The sequence below is a fragment of the Miniopterus schreibersii genome, assembly GCF_964146895.1.
Source record: "Miniopterus schreibersii genome assembly, chromosome: 5".
In the NCBI taxonomy this organism is placed as follows: Eukaryota; Metazoa; Chordata; class Mammalia; order Chiroptera; family Miniopteridae; genus Miniopterus; species Miniopterus schreibersii.
The window spans coordinates 30,622,420-30,642,282 of NC_138106.1; positions in this window are offsets into that span (position 1 = coordinate 30,622,420).

The window sequence follows — 19,863 nt, forward strand, 5'->3', positions numbered from 1 at the left end:
TGGTGTGCCTTGCTTAAACATATAAATTAATAAGTATTAAGTCCTTTACTTAATGAGGAATTTCCCTTTTAAAACCTGAATGAATTATCGAAAAGACCATGGCATAAATTCAAAGGCATTTTCTGACCTTCCTGTATGCTGGCTGGCATGAATTTTTAACAAGATGCTGAATATTTGGAAGGTCTATTAGAAATTGTTCATATAAAAACTTTATTTAAAAAAAAAAAAACAATAAAAAACTAAACTTGTAGAGCAAAGAAAGTACCTAACATAGCAAGAGAATATTTAATTTATAGGATATTACAGTTTTGAAAAAAGTTTTTATGAGCTCACATTTTGCTCTATAATATTGATAATTTTATCACATATTATATAGAGTATCCCCCCAAAATATATACACACACTTTGAATAATTATAAAGGCAGTGTTTATTAAAATACATTTCATTTTCAAAATTGAGCTATCAGTTATTAAAATGTGAATACAGTTTTGGGGGACACCTTGTATTTTAAAACATTCAGCTCTGTAGAAAATAGTAGAAATATGTTAATGTGTATTTTAAGGATAAAAATCACAGATAAAAATAAAAGTTTCTTATGTTCTTGTATTATATATTGCTTTACAAAATATATTGTATAAAATGTTTTCCAAAAGTTTTAAGTCAAAAGAAAATTTCTGAAATAGAAATGTTATAAAATGTCATATTTTAAAATTAAAATATATTTTAATGAAGAAAATTTCAAAAGGCATGGCATGGTCTCCTAATACTTACTCTAAACTCTGTTGTTTATATCCTAGGAAAGACATTATAGGCCTTTTATTAATGCTGGGAGAAAAGTGCTCAACAAACCGATCTTTTGAGGAAGTAACTAGAAATGGAGCAACTAGAATGTATGGTAGGTGTGTATTTAACTTTATATTCTAACCAATAACTTGACCAAAGGGATTTTACCATTTTGCCTTCCCACCAGTGTGCATGAGAGTTCCTGTTACTACACATCTTCACCAACAATTCTTGTCAGTTTTTTTCAATTTAGCTATTCTAATGGGTATGTAGACATACTTACTGTGGTTTAAATTTGCATTTTCCTGATGACTAATGGTGCTGAACGTCTTTTCAAGTGCTCATTTGTCATCCATATATCTTCTTTTGTGAAGTGTCTGTTTAAACATTCTAATTTTATGTGGCACTATTTGTATTAAGTTGTAAGAATTCTTTACATATTCTGGATGCAAGTATTTGACAGATACTTGTAATGCAATTATTTTTTCACATTTCTTTTTGTTGTTAACATATTCAAAGAGCAAATGTTTTTAATTCTGATAAACTCCAATTCATCAATTATGTTTGATTTTTGTTTCTTATATAAGAAATATTTACCTTTTCTAAGGTTTCAAAGAAATGTTATTGTTTTAGCTTTCACAATTAGGTCAACAATTCATCTCAAATTAATTTTCATTTATGATGTCAAGAAAAAGTCAAAGTTGATTTTTTAATATAAATATATCTTTTTCTAAGTACAAAATATGTGAGTCTATTTCTGAATTACTAATTTGCTTCCATTGATCTGCGTATCTAATTATTTGATAATACCATACTCTGTTGATTACAGTGCTTTAGAGTGATTCTTGAAATCAGTTAAAGTCCTCTAACTTAGGCCTTTTTAAAATCTATTTTGGTTATTTTAGATCATTTAAATTTTCAATTTGGTGAGACTTGCCACCTTAACAATTTTGAATCTTTCAAATCATGAATATAACATCTATCTTTATTTATTTATATCTTTTTAATTTTCCTGTATAGTGATTTATAGTTTGTAGCATTAAGGTGTTGCAGATATTTGTTACTTTTCCATTTGTTATTTTTGACAATTTCTATTTATTTTCTGAGAATTTCTATCTTACCTTTCTTTTAAGGGTATATTTTTACCTCATAGAGTATGGTTATAACAGTTGTTAAAAGTTTTGTCTGTTATTTCCAACATCTGGAACATCTCAGCATTGACATCTGTTAATAATCTTTTCCCTTAAGAATTTTCCTGGTTCTTTGTATGTTGGTGAATTTTGGATTGTGTCTCATATATTTTTAGTATGTTGTAGAGAGCCTGGGCCTTGTTAAAAATCTTCTGAGAATGGTGAGTCTTTTGTTTTTACTGACAATCTACCCGGTTAGGTATAGATTAAGAGTTCTGTTTCATCTTCTTGGGCAGGGATCCTGATGTCAGTTTATGTTCCAAAGTTTTAGCCGGGCTGCTGTGGGTCTGACTTATATATGCACAGCTCAGGGGTAAAGTGCACTTGTTTTGGTTTATGCACTGATTTAGAAGATCTGCTTTGCACACACTCTCTGATTCCCAGAGACTGCTTTTCCTGCTCCCTGGTTTAAAAAATGGGTTTCTCTCGGAGTTTTAGTCATGTGTTCTTCAGTATAGTGCCATATGACTGGCGGCATCCTCCGGGCCAGCACAAAGGAAAATGAGAGACAAAGAGAACTGGGGTTTCATACACAGATATCATAGGGTCTCTTCTTTTCAACTCTTCTGTCCAGAAAGATGTTTTCTCCTCTGGGTTTTGTGATCTAAATTCAGGTGACTTGAGTCTTCTGGAAACCCTTCAAATGAGAATACCTTTTCAGTTGAGAATTCCTAGCGGGATCACTCTGCTCGCACTGCAGGGTGTCTCCATAATGAGTGTCACTGTAGGCTGGACTAGTGGTTTTTGGTTGACAGTTTCGAGGTAGAGTATGTGGTGAAATGACTGTAACCAGTAAGGGCTACAGGAACTGTCAAGGAAATGGTAGGACCAAATCCCAATGATTTATGGCTTTAAACCAGTGGAGATGAGCTCAGTCCAACATAATGACTAATTTCACCTTATGGCAACCCGTAGCCTTATTTTGACACCTATTGTAATACATTAGCATGCTAAACAACACACCCCAGCCACCATGGCGGAAGCCAGAAGGCCCAGATAAGGACACCAGTGGCTGACAGGGCTCTTCCAAGAGATCTTCAACCCTTTCACAGAAAATGCGGAACATTCCTCCCGTTACTGAACGCCCTGGCCCTCTATTATGGGAGACTCTATAGAAGAAGTGAACCCCACTGGGGAGGGGCTGCTCTCAGTCCCATTGCTTTACTAATAAGCTCTTCTTCACTTTAAACTCTATGCTTTTAGCATTTGATTTATTTCCTGCCAGAAGTCAAGAATCCACAGTGAGTTGTGGACCCCCGGGTCCCCGGACCCCCAGAACACCTGCATCAATTTGCCTAGTCATACTTTATAGTGCAAGCCTTAATTTCTCTATCAATGTCACTTCTAACTCTGTTAATACATAAACATTTATTTTATTTTCTGTATTTGATAATGCTATTATTTTAAGTATTTGTATATCTCATTCTATCATTTTTGTTTCTTTTCTTGATATGCAATGCTTATTTTTAATGACACACCATATATTTTCTGATTTAAATTTTTTTTTTTTCCTGAGGAATTATTTTAGATTTTGGGGGATGATATATGTTTGTTTTTCTCAAGTGCCCGAGGGCACTACCGATCTAGGAATTCTCAACTGAAAAGATATTCTCAGCTGAAGGGTTTCTAGAAGACTCAAGTGACTTGAATTTAGATCACAAACTTATGAGAAGAAAGACGTAAAAAAATAAAATAAAACTTGCTAAATCTTGCTTATGGAGAAGTCTTTTACTATTTTATTCTTTCACTAGGGATTGCCTTCCAGAGCCTTGTTTATTTTTTCCTTTCTAGATTGATTGGATTATTTGTTTTAGTATCTCCATTCAGATACCCCAACTTGTGAGGGGTCCATGAAAACATTAAAACCAAAGCTTTATGTCACTAGTGATCTCCAGATGGTCTCAGGGTTGCTGGTAGCTTCAATCCTTCCATACCTTTCTAGATTTTGAGGTTCTTTGCTTACATTGCACTGCCTGCACAGACCAAATTCTTGAATTTAATATGGAAATTATTACATTCCATGAGATATTCTAGTTTTTAGAAACTTGTCAATAGGCACAACCCATGAATACCATGAATTCTCTACTTGCTCTTAAATTACTATTTTTTTAATCTTTTAGAATATCATTTTGTCTTTCAAGAAAAAATGTCATCACATTCTCTAAGCTAGAAAATATATCCTTCCAAGAACAGCCCAGAAGACTCAGTGTGTGATTAGTATCTTCCTCGATGTCATTTACAAAATGGTCATGGCCAAATCTGTATATTTCTTAGAGATCTACTCTGGAAAGAGGAGAACAAAAAGAAAGAAGAAACAGAATATTTGTGTCTCTGAATTTGTACAACTTTCTGTGAAGTGTGATTATAATTTCATATGATCATATTTAGAGCACTTTCATGTCCATGCTAAATGTTTAAGAAATATACACATAGTTTAATAAGTATCCCAAGATCAAAGGACATGAGATGAATGCTTTAAGGAACAGAGAATGAAATGCAGTCAGAGCTAAATTTTGATTTAGAGAGAGAGTAAGGAAATCAAATATAATGATTTTCAAGTGTATTTCAAAGAGTTTCTTGAAAGAGAATTCAAGGTACGCATGTTGACTTTCTGCTTTCCTTCTCTTTGATATTCTGCTACTGTACCAGGGCTTGCAATTTATTATATGAATATACATATTAATACGTACAAATATAAATATGCATGGGCAAGATATATACTTATTTTGAAAAGTATAGCTTAAACCTCTTCAAGAATATTATAGGAAAGCACAGTAAAGACGGGTGGTATTAAACATGGTTTGGGATAAATTTAAAAAATTATGTGCTCCTTGGTTTTTCTCATAAAAGTTTGGAAATTCATAATACTCATATTTAAATAATGCCTTTTCCATAATCTAGTGAAGTAGACAATTAAGTAATTAAGTCCTGTGAAGTTTAAGTTATCTGTTACAATTTCACTGCTTCTGAAAAGATTTAAAATACTCCCAATATTTTTATATAAATTTGAAAATCCTCAAATAGCTTAAAATGTCCCTTATGACCTGGTTCTTACTTAATGCTCCAACCTCATCTTTGGCCAATTCTCAGCATACTCCAGTAATACTGAATTTATTTTTTAATTTAAATTTTGAACATGACACACTGTCTCCTCTGGATGCACATGCTGTTTCCTCTTGTCTTATGTGTTATTACTTTTTCTCTCACTCAATCTTGTTCAGTTGTCTCTTATCATCTTAGAGGTCCCATGCTTCTCACTGATTCCCTAGGTATAGACTACATGCTTTTCCAGTTTGCTCACATAACACCCCGGTGCTTCTCTTCACTTTGTATTTTTTAAAGTTATCCATTTATTTATATTCCTCTAATAACCTGTTTACTAGTCTGTATTTTCTCCCTACTACTTACTGTTTGAAATGTAAAAATTACTACTTTGACATTTTCTGCCACAAGCTCCTTGGCACCACCAGGTATATTACTAACTATATAAATGAGGCAATATGTCCCAAGTCTATTAGTAGACTGTGATTTATTTGTGACATGGAACTAAAAATTCAATATGTGAATAAGTATTAGTATGTGGATGTTTGATAACAGTGTCAGAGAAATTTGAACTTAGAACCGACGTGATCATTTTGGAGCCATGAACATAACTTCTGATGTTCAAATATGCTAATTGTGTCTTGTTCAAATTGACACCCATAATGCTTTTATGATTTTTAGTAATATCTGATGAATAAGTATAGTCAATAAGTACAACCCCTGTTCCTCTGTGTCTATATTGTGTAATTTTCTTAACCAATAAGCGTATTTCATAAATTGAGTTACAAATTACATTATACAATGCCTAAAGCAGCCATGGTTGATAGCATTTAATTTTTTAAGGCTAGAGTTTTTCTTTGGGCCTTGTTAAACTATCATAAGGGATCAATTATAAATAAAATGTCAGAACTCTAAAAATATTCTGTAAGGGAGTTGGCCAATAATTCTCTCATCTTTACTCCTCCTCTTTGACAACCATCTAGTGGGTCACCACACATGGACAAGCTCAATTTTCAGCAGAGGTCTGTTGTTGCACCCATAAATCATGAGTGACTCTTTTTATGGGCTTGCCCTTTACCAGGAAATTTAGGATGAATAGCAGTAAACCCACGTGTTTTAAAAAATTAGAAAAGCAGAGGATTCTTTTAGGGTACTCCTCCTATCTTCTTTTCCATGTAAAAAATTATTTTTAAATAGCCTTTGACTACACTAAGCTAATACAAAAATAACACACTAGCAAACAATAAAATACAAGTGATAACAGAAAAAAATCCATTTGTAGATGTTGCCATTATTGATCAGAAAATGAAAATCAATATTTTAAAATAATTTTAAGAGTTTTCTCCCAGACAAGAAAAAGCTAATGGAATTCATCACCAATAAACCAGAGTTAGAAGGAACGTTATTAAAGAAATTTTTTAAGAAGAGAAAATATGGATAATAAAATGGCAATAGCTACATATCTATAAATAATTACTTTAAATGTAAATGGATTAAATGCTTCAATCAAAAAACATAGGACTGCTCAATGGATAAGAAAACAAGGTCCCATACATATGCTGCCTATAAGAGACTCACTTTAGATAAAACACACACTCAGCCCTGGCCAGGGTGGCTCAGTTGACTGGAGGGTTGTTTCACACACAGGCAGGTTATGAGTTTGATTCCAAGTCAGGGCACATACCTAGGTTGTCGGTTTGATCCCCAGTTAGAATGCATATGGGAGGCAACTGATTGATGTATCTCTCTCACATTAATGTTTCTCTCCTTCTCTCACTCTCTCTCCCCACCTTCCTTCCTCTCTGGAATCAATAAAATAAAATTCATAGATTTAAAATATTAACGCATACACACAGACTAAAAGTAAAGGTATGGAAAAAGATATTTCATAAATATGGAACCAAACAAAAAAACCTGGTGTATCAATACTTATATTGAACAAAACAGACTAAAACAAAGGCTATTAAAAGAGACACAGAAGGACCCAGCAATTCCACTTCTGAGTATTTATCCCAAGAAATTCAAAACACTAGCTCAAAAAGATATACGCATCCCTATGTTCATTGCAGCATTATTTACAATAGTCAAGATATGGAAGCAACCTACATGTCGAGCATTAGACAAATGGATAAAGAAGAGACAGCATATAATGGAATATTACTAAACAATGAAAAAGAATGAAATCTTGCCCTCTGCAACAATGTAGATAGAGTATATTGTTCTGAGTTTAAAAAGTCAAATAGAGAAATAATGAAATAATTATTTATGGTGTCAGGTGTGTACTAGATTTCACAGGGTGATCACTTCATAAATTATATAAAGTTATAATCACAATGTTATACACCAAAATCTAATATAATATTGTATGTCAACTGTATTTGAAAAATTAAAAAATATTTTAAAAAATAAATAGAAATAGAAAATGAATTTTCTTGAGGTATAATAGGCTTACAATAAACTTTACATGTTTAAAGTATACAATTTGATATTTTGACATATAGACACCCACAAAACAATCACTATAATCAAGACAATGAATATATTCATCATGCCAAATGTTTCTTTTTCCTTTGTAATCTCTCCTTTCACTCTCTCCTATTTCCTGCCTTCTCAGCATCCAATGATTTGGTTTTTGTCACCATAGATTAGTTTTATTTTCTAGAATTTCACATACATGGAATCATATATGGTTTCTGACATGGGAGATAAACAAATTTTGTATCCTGTATTAAAAGTTTCAGCTCACTGACATACTAATATATGCAAATAATTTTCATAAAGCATTTTGCTGGGAGAATAAATGAAACAGGTTCTCCCTTGTGGCCAACCAGGGGTGAATGTGCTAATGGTATTATCCAATTGCTGGTATTACATGACTTGACTTGCATGGTGCTCGTGACCTGGCCAGGTAGGTATTTGAAATGTGCTCTTTGCACAGACTACTATGACACGTAGCTTTCTTATCTTCCTCACACATGAGAAATACTTCACTTAGCCAAATACAGTGAATTTTGAAAATGAGCTTATGGTTTGGTCAAGGCCCTCAGAAAGTAATAAGACAATTGAGTCACTGAGCATTACAAACACACATAATAGAATCACACTTATCAAACAAACAAACAAACACGCCAGAGTCTGTTGACGAGTGGAGGTTAAATGCTTGCAACACTTAGCAATACAGGTTCTATGTTTGGCATCTGAACTTCTTAAAACTTTCTGGAATAGCACCAAGACTGTCTCATCAGAATTCATTTTCCCTGCCAAAGTATTCCATAAGTGTGGAAGAGATAAAACTGCAACACAGAAACATATGGGCAGAAGATAAAAGGAGATCAGTGAACAAGAAAATATGTTTCTTAAAATCTGTGCTGCAGTAATTTTTCTTCTCAGCTTTGTTGTTTTGCCATTTAATGCCCATACCCAACATTAAGAATGTTTCTACCCAACAGCAAAATAATAAATTGATTCAGACCAAAAAGAGTCAATTCAGTTAATAAAATAACAACATAGGCAAATGGAAATCAAGTTGTTTTATTATTTTATATTAAATTGGTTGATTTGCTTGGGTGCGTAGTGTAGGGACAGCCTGAATGACTAGTAACAATGTTGTTGTTTTTAAAATAGAATTTCCTTTACCTGCAACCACGAGTATTTTTACTATTCATGTTCCGTTGTGCTTTATGCAATGTTTATCATGAATTTATTGCTTTCTTCAAAGTTTTATATCTGAAAATGGGTAAAAGATAATATTGGGCAGTGGGGTTTTGCACATTTTTGAGCAGGATATTCAAAATTCCAAGATTTTATTTTATATTATTATTTTTTATTAAACATTTTTAATGGTGACATAATTGCAGGTGTCCCCCTTTCTCCCACCCCTTTTCCCACCTCTCTGCCTAGGAAAAAAAAATCCTTATGAATCAAAAAGCATTTTCAGAAATTTGAATGTCCATTTATTGCTAATCGATTCATTTATTTTTATGTAAGATCAAATAAGTAAAATAAATGTCAGTCATATTTTAATTTAATTTTAAAGTTTTACTGATTGGGAAAATTGATTATTTGAGGTAATATAAAGGGAGACAAGATAGTGTATTCAATTGTTTAGGTGAATTGTTTAGAAGGTTATCTAATTTAGACATACCAAATGGATTTGGTCTAGTAAAAGTATTTTAAAATTTAGGCTGATTTTTTTAAAAGTAACTCATATGTTCAAATTATCTGAGTAGGAAAAAATGAAATAATATTATGACCAATTTTATATAACCTATTAATTTTTAATTAAAATATATTTGGGACTTACTGAGTATTCTCTGTTGATAACATTTTTAAATCACTTGTGAGTGGAACCATGAGATATATCTTTATCTGTCTACTGCAATGGGATTGCCATATCACCCAAATATTCTAAGTATATTTTCCCTATGTCCAGTGGCTTAGTATAATTTAGGAATCATCTTGATATTCAAAACATATTTTCATTTTATACAAAGGAATGGTCTAATTTAAAAATAAACAATAATACCTGAGCATGTACTTCATACCAGTTTGGTCATATTTGGTTCTAATGGTGAGTAAGTACATTGGGTATTGTGCAATTAGAAACAAAATAGATAGAATATGAGAAGACTGATTAAGCATGCGGTATTTAAATATATATTCTATGTAAGCAAGCTTAGACCTTTTGATGTTAAAGTCTGCCATGGAATGTAAGAGTCGTAAGAGAACTTTCAAGTCATCTAAGCTTACTTCTCAAAGCTTACGGACTTCTGTTCTGCATCATCATTGTTGCAGGTCTGCACATAGTTGTCCGGAATTGAGTGTTAGCAAGTGGCAAAACCTTTCTTGGTAGATCGGCCCATCCTGTTGTTCAGTAACTGGACGTGGGTTGTGGTGACTGCACCCTTATCCTGTTAATTTGATTGTACAAGATTTCAGCTTGTTTTAACTTTCCTTGGTTTATTTTTCACACGTTAGAATTCTCTTCTTCTGATCTTAGAATGTCAACTTTAGGTTACAACTCTACCAAAATAGGAAGTATATCATTTTAGTTTAATCATAATTTTAAAAATATAAAGAAGTACACAGATATTTTTAAATATTTTTGTGGTTTTAATTTTGTGTATAATTTCAATTTTTTTTTTTACTTTCCATATTTGTGAAAGGTGAGTATCATATTATGTTTATATTCTACACATATATATATTTTTAATTAAATATATCTTTATTGATTTCAGAGAGAGGAAAGGAGAGGGAGAGAGAGAGATAAAAGCATCAATGAGGAGAGAGTCATTGATCGGCTGCCTAGCCCGCAACCCCGGCATGTGCCCTGACTGGGAATCAAACCCTGATCGCCTGGATCCTAGGTTGATGCTCAATTGCTGAGCTATGCCGGGTCAGGCTACACATATTTGTATCTTTATATTTGTATCATTGTCTGGAAAGCGGCTAAATATTTAACTCTAAGGACTTGCAAACTAATTATTTAAATAATGTTTAACTTTAAACAAAGCTAGACTTGGTTCAAACTTAAAAATTAGGGTTTTTTAAATCCTCACCTGAGGATATTCTTTCCATTGCTTTTCAGAGAGAGTGGAAGGGAGAGAGAGAGAGAGAAACATCGATGTGAGAGAGACACATCGATTGGTTGCCTCCCTCACACGCCCCCACCCGGCCGGGGATCAAGCCTGCAACCGAGGTCCATGCCTTTGGGTGGAGTCGAATCCAGGACCCTTCAGTCCGCAGGCCGATGCTCTAGCCACTGAGCCAAGCCATCTAGGGCCAAACTTAGGTTTTTTTAAACCACTCTTGCGTTATATTTCTGGTACTTACACTTTGCAAATGTTGGAGTCATGCTGACTTTCCTCTTTTTAATGAGGAAGCTGTACTCCCTAATATATTGGCTATATCATTAAAGAATAGATGAGTTTGCATGTTAAACAGATTATTTTTTATTCTTAATTTTTAAATGTTAAGAATTAGACCAGATTTTTAAGCTTCCAGGGGTTTATGTAGTCATATATCGATAGCCATGAAAAATAGAGCTCTTGTAACTATACATAAACGGGTTTATTTTCTTGTTTAGCATTCAGAGAATATGGGGTTTTGGTGTGTGTCTCTTCTTGCTGACTACTGTAACTGGTGTGAGAAAAATAGCAGACCTAACTTCAGCCTGTGTACACAGGGAGACATTCTTCCATAGAGTTACATTGAATGAGGTTTGAATCTGGCATTTTTATTGTCATGGTAATATGAAGAAATGTTCATATTCCTGCCACATGAGATTAGCAAAAAGTGAGAGGAAGAGCATTTTGATGTATATCCACCTGTCAATCTGTCAAGTGGCTTAGAGAAGAAACAAACATGTATGACTCAGATATTACAACAGCTTTCCTACCATCTATACTTGACACATCTTTGGTGAAGGGCAGGAAGGAGAAATTAATGAAATAATATAATACAGTTAACCCTTGAACAACATGGGTCTGAACTGCATGTGTTCATTTATATGTGGATTTTTTTCAATAAACACCTGTACTTCTTTGTATCCGCAGTTCGGAGTCCCCCAGACCCAGACAGCTAACTGCGCACAATGATTCACACCATATTAAATGAGGTCCCATGGATTTCGATATCTGGCAGGGTCCTGGAAGCAATCCTGAGGACAGCTAAGTTCTGAAAGAGTCAAAAGTTATATATGGAGTTTCAACGGAGCAAGGGCCGGCACCTTAACCCTTGTGTTGTTCAAGGGTCAACTGCATTTTAAATCGAGAGCATCATGATTTATTATCTATATCATGTCTTCAGTATTAAAATTAATGATATAAATAATTTAGAAGTGCTGATATGGATCTGTTACTCCAAGGAAGACACTGGGTAGTTTAGTGGTCTCACCTGTGATTTTCCTGAAGACAAATTCAAGAAATTTTTAAAAGTCAGAAATATCTCAATATGTTTTCTTTAGAGCATACATTTTTTATATAGATAAAATTCATGAGCCTGTTTGATCTAGGGACTTTTAAAAAATGTTTTTTATTGCCTTTTTCTTGGTTTTTTTACTATCTTATTCTATTGTCCAAATTATTTGCATTTGTCAGTGCGATATTCTTTAAATATATTTATTTAATTATTAAGTAGGCTTGGGAAACATTGAAAAAATATTGTTTCATATATTTTTCCAAGAGCCAAATAAAATGTGACAGTTTGTCACAGTAATGAAGAAGGGTTTAAAGCAATGAGAACAATGAAATACTACTCGGCCATAACAAAACAAAAAAAAGGAAATCATATGTATTGTGACAGCATGGATGGACCTAGAAATTATTATGCTAAGAGAAGTAAGCCAGTCAGGGGAAGACAAATGCCATGTCTCACTTATATGTGGAATCTAATGAACAAAATAGAAAGAGGCATGGATGCACGGAACAGACTGGCAGCTATCAGAGAGGAGGGGAGTTCGAAGGCTAGATGAAAGAAGGTGAAGAAATTAAGCAAAAAAAACACACACAAAAAAACCCATATATATATAAAGCACATAGACACAGACAACAGTGTGGTATTAGCCAGAGGGAAAGAGGGGCAGGAGGTAAGTGGAGGTGGGCAAAGGGGGGGGCGATGGGGATGAATAGAGACTGTTTGGGGCAAGGGCACACAGTATAGTGTGCAGGTGGTTTTGTTGAGTTGTACCCTTGAAACTGGTATGATTTTGTGAACCAATGTCACCCCAATAAATTAAATTAAAAACAAACAAAACAAAAAAATAAATAAAACATTTCAGTATGAAAAATATATGTATATTTTAAAAAATCATTTGTAAGTGCAATCAATTCTGTTATTGCCATATTAAGATCCCAAGCATCCGCAGGGAAGAATGCCGCAGACCTTGCCATGTACTGCGGTTACCCATGTGGCCTCTCTGTTTTGTCAAAAGCCTTTTAACTCTTATCTGCTATGGCCTAGAATCCAACATTCTCCCACACTCATCTATCTCTAACAACTACGTATTTTCTGGTAGTTGTATGTTGCAACAATGTCCTCATATTCTTAAGTCAAGTATATCCTAGCTAGTGAACTGTGTCCTTTGACTTCTACACTATAAAGATCATTGTTCTCCAATAGAATGTCTATCAAACATTCCATGTTTGAATGTCTGAAATATAATGAAATCGATGATTTTGTGTACTTGCCTATGCCTTTCTAACACCGGGCTTTGCATAAGGCCGATTCTCAGGATGAGACTGATTAAAAGAGAGTTCACACTGTTAGGAATAAAGAACATTTTTAAAAATTGGTACTTACCTACCAATCTCAGTAGTACTATTCTAGCAAATGTTGGAAGAGATCTTATTATCCCTGTAATGTCCATATGAGGACACTGAATGGGAGATTTAGTGAATTTCCATGAGCTTACAGCAAGGAAATAATGGACCTGTGATTCAATCCAGGCTGTGTTAGCTGGAGAAAGCATTCCCTTTTCACTAGGCATGTTGCACTGGGTTTCACTTTCAGCATGTGGAAGCTAGCCTGTCATAGGGGGGGATTCTGAACCCTGACTGGCTCCTTTAGCTTAAGTTTCTATCATCATTCACCTTCTGTTTAAATGGTTATTATGTTATAAGAAGCTTATTTTTTTTCTCTTAGGGGAAACAAAAAAGGTGTCAGCATTGGCTATAAAGTTATCAGACTAATTTTAAGGAAAGAACATTTAAGGTAGAGCCTTTGCCAATGTCCTTTAGTGAAAACACTAGAACCACACCTGTAGTTGAACAAGTTGGGCATATTGCCTTTGCACCAAACAATTCAATTTTATGGAGGCAAAAAGGTTATATATATATATATATATATAACAGAAAATTATACAAGGAAACATGTTGCCTCAGCTCAGTGCTTTGAAATCAATCAAGGTATTAAAGAATTGGAGACATATTTATTAGAGTCTATATTTTACACACTGAGCTTAGTCCTGGCTAAGTCTGTTTATCTATATATCAATCTATCATCATTTATCTATCCATCTATCTATCATCTACTTCAGTGATTTTCAACCTTTTTCATCTCATGGCTCATATAAACTAAGTACTAAAATTCTGCGGCACACCAAAAAAAATTTATTTTTGTCAATCTGACAAAAAATATAGGTATAATTTTGATTCACTCACACCAGACAGCTATTGTTATGTTGGTTGCTGTCATTTTTTTTTATTTGACAATCTAAGGGAAAAGAGGTCAGTGTCCCTGACTAGTCAGGTATTACATGTTTTAAAAATTCTTGCAGCACTGCAGTGTGCCACAGCACACAGGTTGGATATTGCTGATCTACCTACCTACTTTTCTGATTATCTAAACAATTTTGACTTTTATTTACAAATTTTGTGCATAATTGGTGATTAAAACAATCATAATAATTTTGTGCATTTTTATAACTCTCTATTTCATAAATATCTTGTGACCTTTGTCCCTTTGTGTCCTCTGATTTTTGAAACAGGAAAACCACAGCATTATAGCCATGCTTTCATATTAGCAATTCTTTCTGAGATTATGGAATAGAAATACAGTAGAAGACATTGATTTTGAAATGCAAATTGGCTTAGAGAATCTATTAGGAAGCTATATTGGCAAAAAAATAAACAACCTGACAAAGAAAAAAAAACCTACAGTAGCTGTGGGGTACTAGGTATTTGACAGTGATTAATCTGAAGATTCCCAATTTCCCTCTACAGGTATGGGTAATTAAAGACGAGATGGGGCCAAATTTCTTTATCTTCTCATTCTAAATCATCATAAGGCAGGTCTCATTATTTCTATTGTTCATACCTCCTGGTCCACTATACTTATTCTTAACTGTGATATTTTTAAAGTTAAACAAATCATACTTCTAGGCTGATAGATAAATGTTTAGTTTTTTAAATATAAGGGGTATATTTTAAAACATCAACTAGTCTTACAAATAAAAAGCTCATTTTCAATGATTAAAAAAATGGAAGTGACAAATAATGATTCTGAAATCCTGATTTAAAGGATCAAGGGACTATAAATGTAGAGGAAAACTTCTATAAGGGAGAATATTATCTATAAAAGGCAGCCCTTAGGAATTTCTCCCACATATAGTACAGATAGGACCAGACTGAAAACAACAGCAAGAATCTACTCACAACTGGCTTCCTTGAGAAGACGCTGCTTTAGCCACTGGCTATAAACAGAGCGCAATTTGGCTAGAGTACTCTACACCTAGCATTTTCTTTTTGGCAGGGTGGTTTGGATGTTGATACTAAAGACAGGCTAAAGGAAAGATAAAGGTCACTTTTCTTGGCGCAGCATCTCAAAAAGAGATTAAGTAGAAAAATCCCACTCCTGAGATGGTGCAGTCCATGCTCTAACCCTCACTGGGGCCTGGATGGATCCTGGGCCTGGAAATGGCTCTGACAGTCACTAACCAAGTAGCCATACAGCTGGAGAGCAAAAGGCCACAAAAAAAGAAATGAAAGTCACTCATCCAGAGAGACAGTCTGGTCTAACATATCCACAGTGAATTCTGGGTTATATGACCAGTACAAAGAATAATTCCTTTCTATGACCCCTACCACACAACCAAATTTTTGTCACATTACCTTCATAGAACCAAAAACTCAATATCTTCTAATAATCAACCTACAAGTCACATATTTTGGGCAAAATGTAAAAAAAAAAAAAGGAGGCGGAGGAATAATATAAAGATATACAACATTATAGCCCACACATTTAAAAAACCCACTTTTAAAATTCCTTGTAAATGACAACCTATTTAGGTAATTGAATTCGATAAAAGCGTTGCATGTAATAGTGTATGGGAGACAGCCAAACCTAAAATTAGAATAAATAATCAGCTCTAAATAGTCTATTTATCGAACATGAAATAAGTATTGAACTAAAAGAAGTTTGTAACTATGACAGATATGGCTCTGTTGTAAAGGATGGAATAGACAAATAAATCCAGGAATACAGTGAACTATAAAGAATAGACTAAATAAATATATCTAGAAACACTTAAGTGGCAAATAGAAAACATACATGCACAGAAATTTCTGTCAAGATTAATCAATAAATCAGGAAAAAAGCAAAACATTGAGAATTAGAAAGCATAAAACCTCCAATAAAGAAGCAATAAAAATACTTTAAAAATTTAATTTCTACCTTTGGGGATATGGAAGAGCAGATACCCCTGCCCCCAAATGTCCTTCTGCAAAGTGCATCTATATTCTGGATAAATTACAGCAAATACACATTTCAATACTCTACCAGACTTTCTAGAAAGTGATGATTTCCCCCCTCCCAAAAAAATGAATATGAAACTGTAAAAGAAACAAGAAGTACCGAAGGTTAAAACAGCTTGGAAGATGGGTTTGCTTGTTAGACACACGTCTACATCTGAACTAAAATGAATTCTATGCTTTGTTCTTGGGGAGAAGTTGGAGTCCAATCCTAGACTCCTTTATACTTGAAACTTCAAAGGTGGAAAGCAGCCAATAGCAGTTCAGGAAAAAAACAAAATTCTTACTGGAAGAAAACAACATTAAGATCCTCTGGCTTACTATAAAATAAAGCTCATAATTATGAAAAATGCCAGACACACAACACAAGCCACTTTTAGTGACTATCACTAATTGGAATGCAAACGTTACAACCCTCACAGGGATGAGTTTGGCACTATTTCTCAAACTTGTACATGCGAGTACCTTTTACTCTTTCAATGTCTAGCAGGCTATCTCAGACACACTGGCAAAAGTACACAGTGACACGTGCACAGAATATGAATTATGGCTTTATGTATAATAACTAAAGAACAAAACTATTCACATTTTATCAATATGGATGGGCAAAATAAAATCTGGTCTATCTATAAAGGAAAATTTTGAATATATAAAAAGATTTGAGTAAGGTCTTTGTATACTGCCAAAGAATAATTGCTAGAATACTTTTTTAAGAGGAAAGAAAAAACAAAAAACAAAATGTGAAACAATGTTCATAGTATACTTCATACGAAAACATCTTTTTTGTTTGAAAGAAAATGTTTGTGTTTGTATTTGGTATGTATGTGTATGTTTTCATTTTCTAAAACAATGATGGTAGAATAAGCAAAAAACTAATAAATGTCTAGCAATATGAGAAGTGGAAACAGAGAGGAAAGTGAGACTTTTATGAATTTACCTTGATCTTAGAATAGTTTAATGTTTTACATAATTAAAAATAAATCAAAAAGGAAAATAAAGCATTGCCTAAAATTGAAGGTGAATAAAAAGAACCTTTGTCCCAATTTTATTCTCAATAATTTCTAAAATAAAGTAACTTTGCCTCTATTTATCACTTACCGGTGATCGATTTCTTAATTTTTGGAGAAAAGAAAGTAGCTCAAGTGCTCTGACTCTGAGTTTAATGTTCATTTGTTTACCTCACAATATATTTCTTGTTATTATTTCATTATTTCTGAAATTGAAATGTCTGAGCCATGGAGAGGGGGCCAAGAACAGTGTTAATTTCACACACAAAAATTTCACAAAGCAAGCAACACTGTATACAGGTTTAAAGTTTAATATCGTTAGATAGAAAAATATTATGAAGGTGTATATTACTAGTATTAATATTCAGCCATTAGTGGAAGAATAAAATTATCTTTCTTTTAAACATTAAGATTTTTATTAATTTTATTGATATATGAAAACATTTTGCTAATAATGTGTAATACTCAAAAATTATATTTAGAGATTTATGCTTTCTTTTGATGCCTTTGGAATCATTAAACTGTGTCCTTCTCTGCCTAGTAATAATTTTCTATGTATTATGGTTGTCTTTCTTACAAAAAATTCTCATTAAAAAATAGATTTTAAAAATGATGGTACTTGACTATTATCATCATCTCAGCCACTGGAACTCCATAACACAGTTGCCTAAGCGAGTTTGGCTGATTGCTTCAACATAAGTTTAAGTGAATGGAAAGCAAAAGCAGGAGAAACAGTTTGATTTCTTTTATGGGGGCTGTCCCAGTGCCAGGCCACGCTGCAAAAGCAGCCGAAGAAACTGTCTTGAGCATGCAATTACTGAAAATTCTTCCTTGGAAGAAAAGGGGTAGGTGAGCTTGATGAAGTGCATGTGGGCAAAGCCAGGGCATAGAAAACAAAAGAAGGAAATGTCCTCCGATACTTACACGTTAGCAGAGACAGGTTGTACCTGGCTCACAAAGGCCTTGGGACTGAAGAGAGAGACTCTTGGGAGGAAGCCCGAAGGAGCAGAGCCCCTGCTCCAGCCTCTCACAGATTCAGAAAGGAGCCTGTACACTGAAATGATGTGTGTGTTATCCTTGCACCTGAGCTCTGTGGGGAGGATTCCAGAGGCAAAAGAAGATGCTCTTCTACCCTGCAATCCAGAATAGCATAAGGGGAGATTGTTACATGCAATTAAAATGTTTTCATTATCCACAAAAGTAAAAACCATTTAGAATTTTTTTTAAAAGGCCATATGGAAGAAATTCTCCATGGATAGCATTAGATGTGGCTTTGGGTAATGTTTTTAAGATAAATCATTGATCCCAGATGAGTTTCATGCTGAATTAAACAAGGAAAGTTGAATAGAACTGAAAAAAAGAGGAAAAAAGAAAACAAAACAATGGAGTTCGAAGAAAATAACTGGTAAAATAAATTGGTCCCTCTCAGCCCTGAGAAGATACAGGCGGCTGAAAACAACTGAGTCTGAAGGAAGATTGCACAATTAATGTTGTTACCTACACCATGAATTTTCTAATTTTCTTGACAGTTTGGTCTTTGGGTGTCAAGTAGCACAGGATTATATTTCCCAACACTTTCTAATACCTGGCCTTTAGGTGATTGATTAATTGCTAAAGAAAGTCTGCAGAAAAATAGAGGAATAATTATATAGCAAAGAAAGATTGACTTACATTAGTAAAAATAACTATAATTATAATAACTAGCATTTATTTATCATTAAATGGTACTTTGCATATATAAGAAATGTACTTTACATAAATAAGGCACTTTGCATATATAAGAGATTTCTTATAAATAAGCAATGTATTTATTATCTCCATACTATAGATGATGAAGCTAAGGATGAGGGTTGGTTCTAATTTATCTCTACACATAACTGCAAAATACTCAAGGGAGGGCTTGAACGTAACCACTCTGAAACTTTGGAGTTTAAGAGTTGAACCAGTCTACCACGTCACCTCTCTGCATTGTCTCTTGCATAGAGCACCTGGTTAATGCACACCAGCCCTCACAGATCTTCTCAGCCTAAATGATTTGTACGCTAACATAAAAATGACCTAAAACCACAATGTACCCGGCAATGTCATTCCTATGCACAAACATAAGTATACCAAGAAGATGTATGTTCACAGCAGTACTGTTTTTGACAAAAACTAGAAAATTACTCAATTTTCATCAACGATAGAATGGATAAATAAATTGTGGATTATTTACACAATAGAATACTATACAATGATAGGAATGAATGAACTACAGCTCTATGCAAAAATGAATGAATATCACCATCAAAGTGCTGAGCAGAAGCCGGACACCAAACACTACGTCCTGTTTGCTTCTATTTTATGTATATAAATTCAAAAACAGGCAAAATCATCTATAGTGATAGAAATTAGGATAGCGGTTACCTTTAGAGTAAGTAATGCCTGGGAAGGGCTACCTGGGTGCTTCTGGAGTTCTGCTAATATGCTGTTTCTTGATCTGGAGGCTTTCTTGATCTAAAAGGCACATTCAAATTTTAGAAAATTAATCAGTTTGTTCATTCTCATGTATATGATATACCTGGTGTACATCACTAAAAAAAAATTTTTAAGTC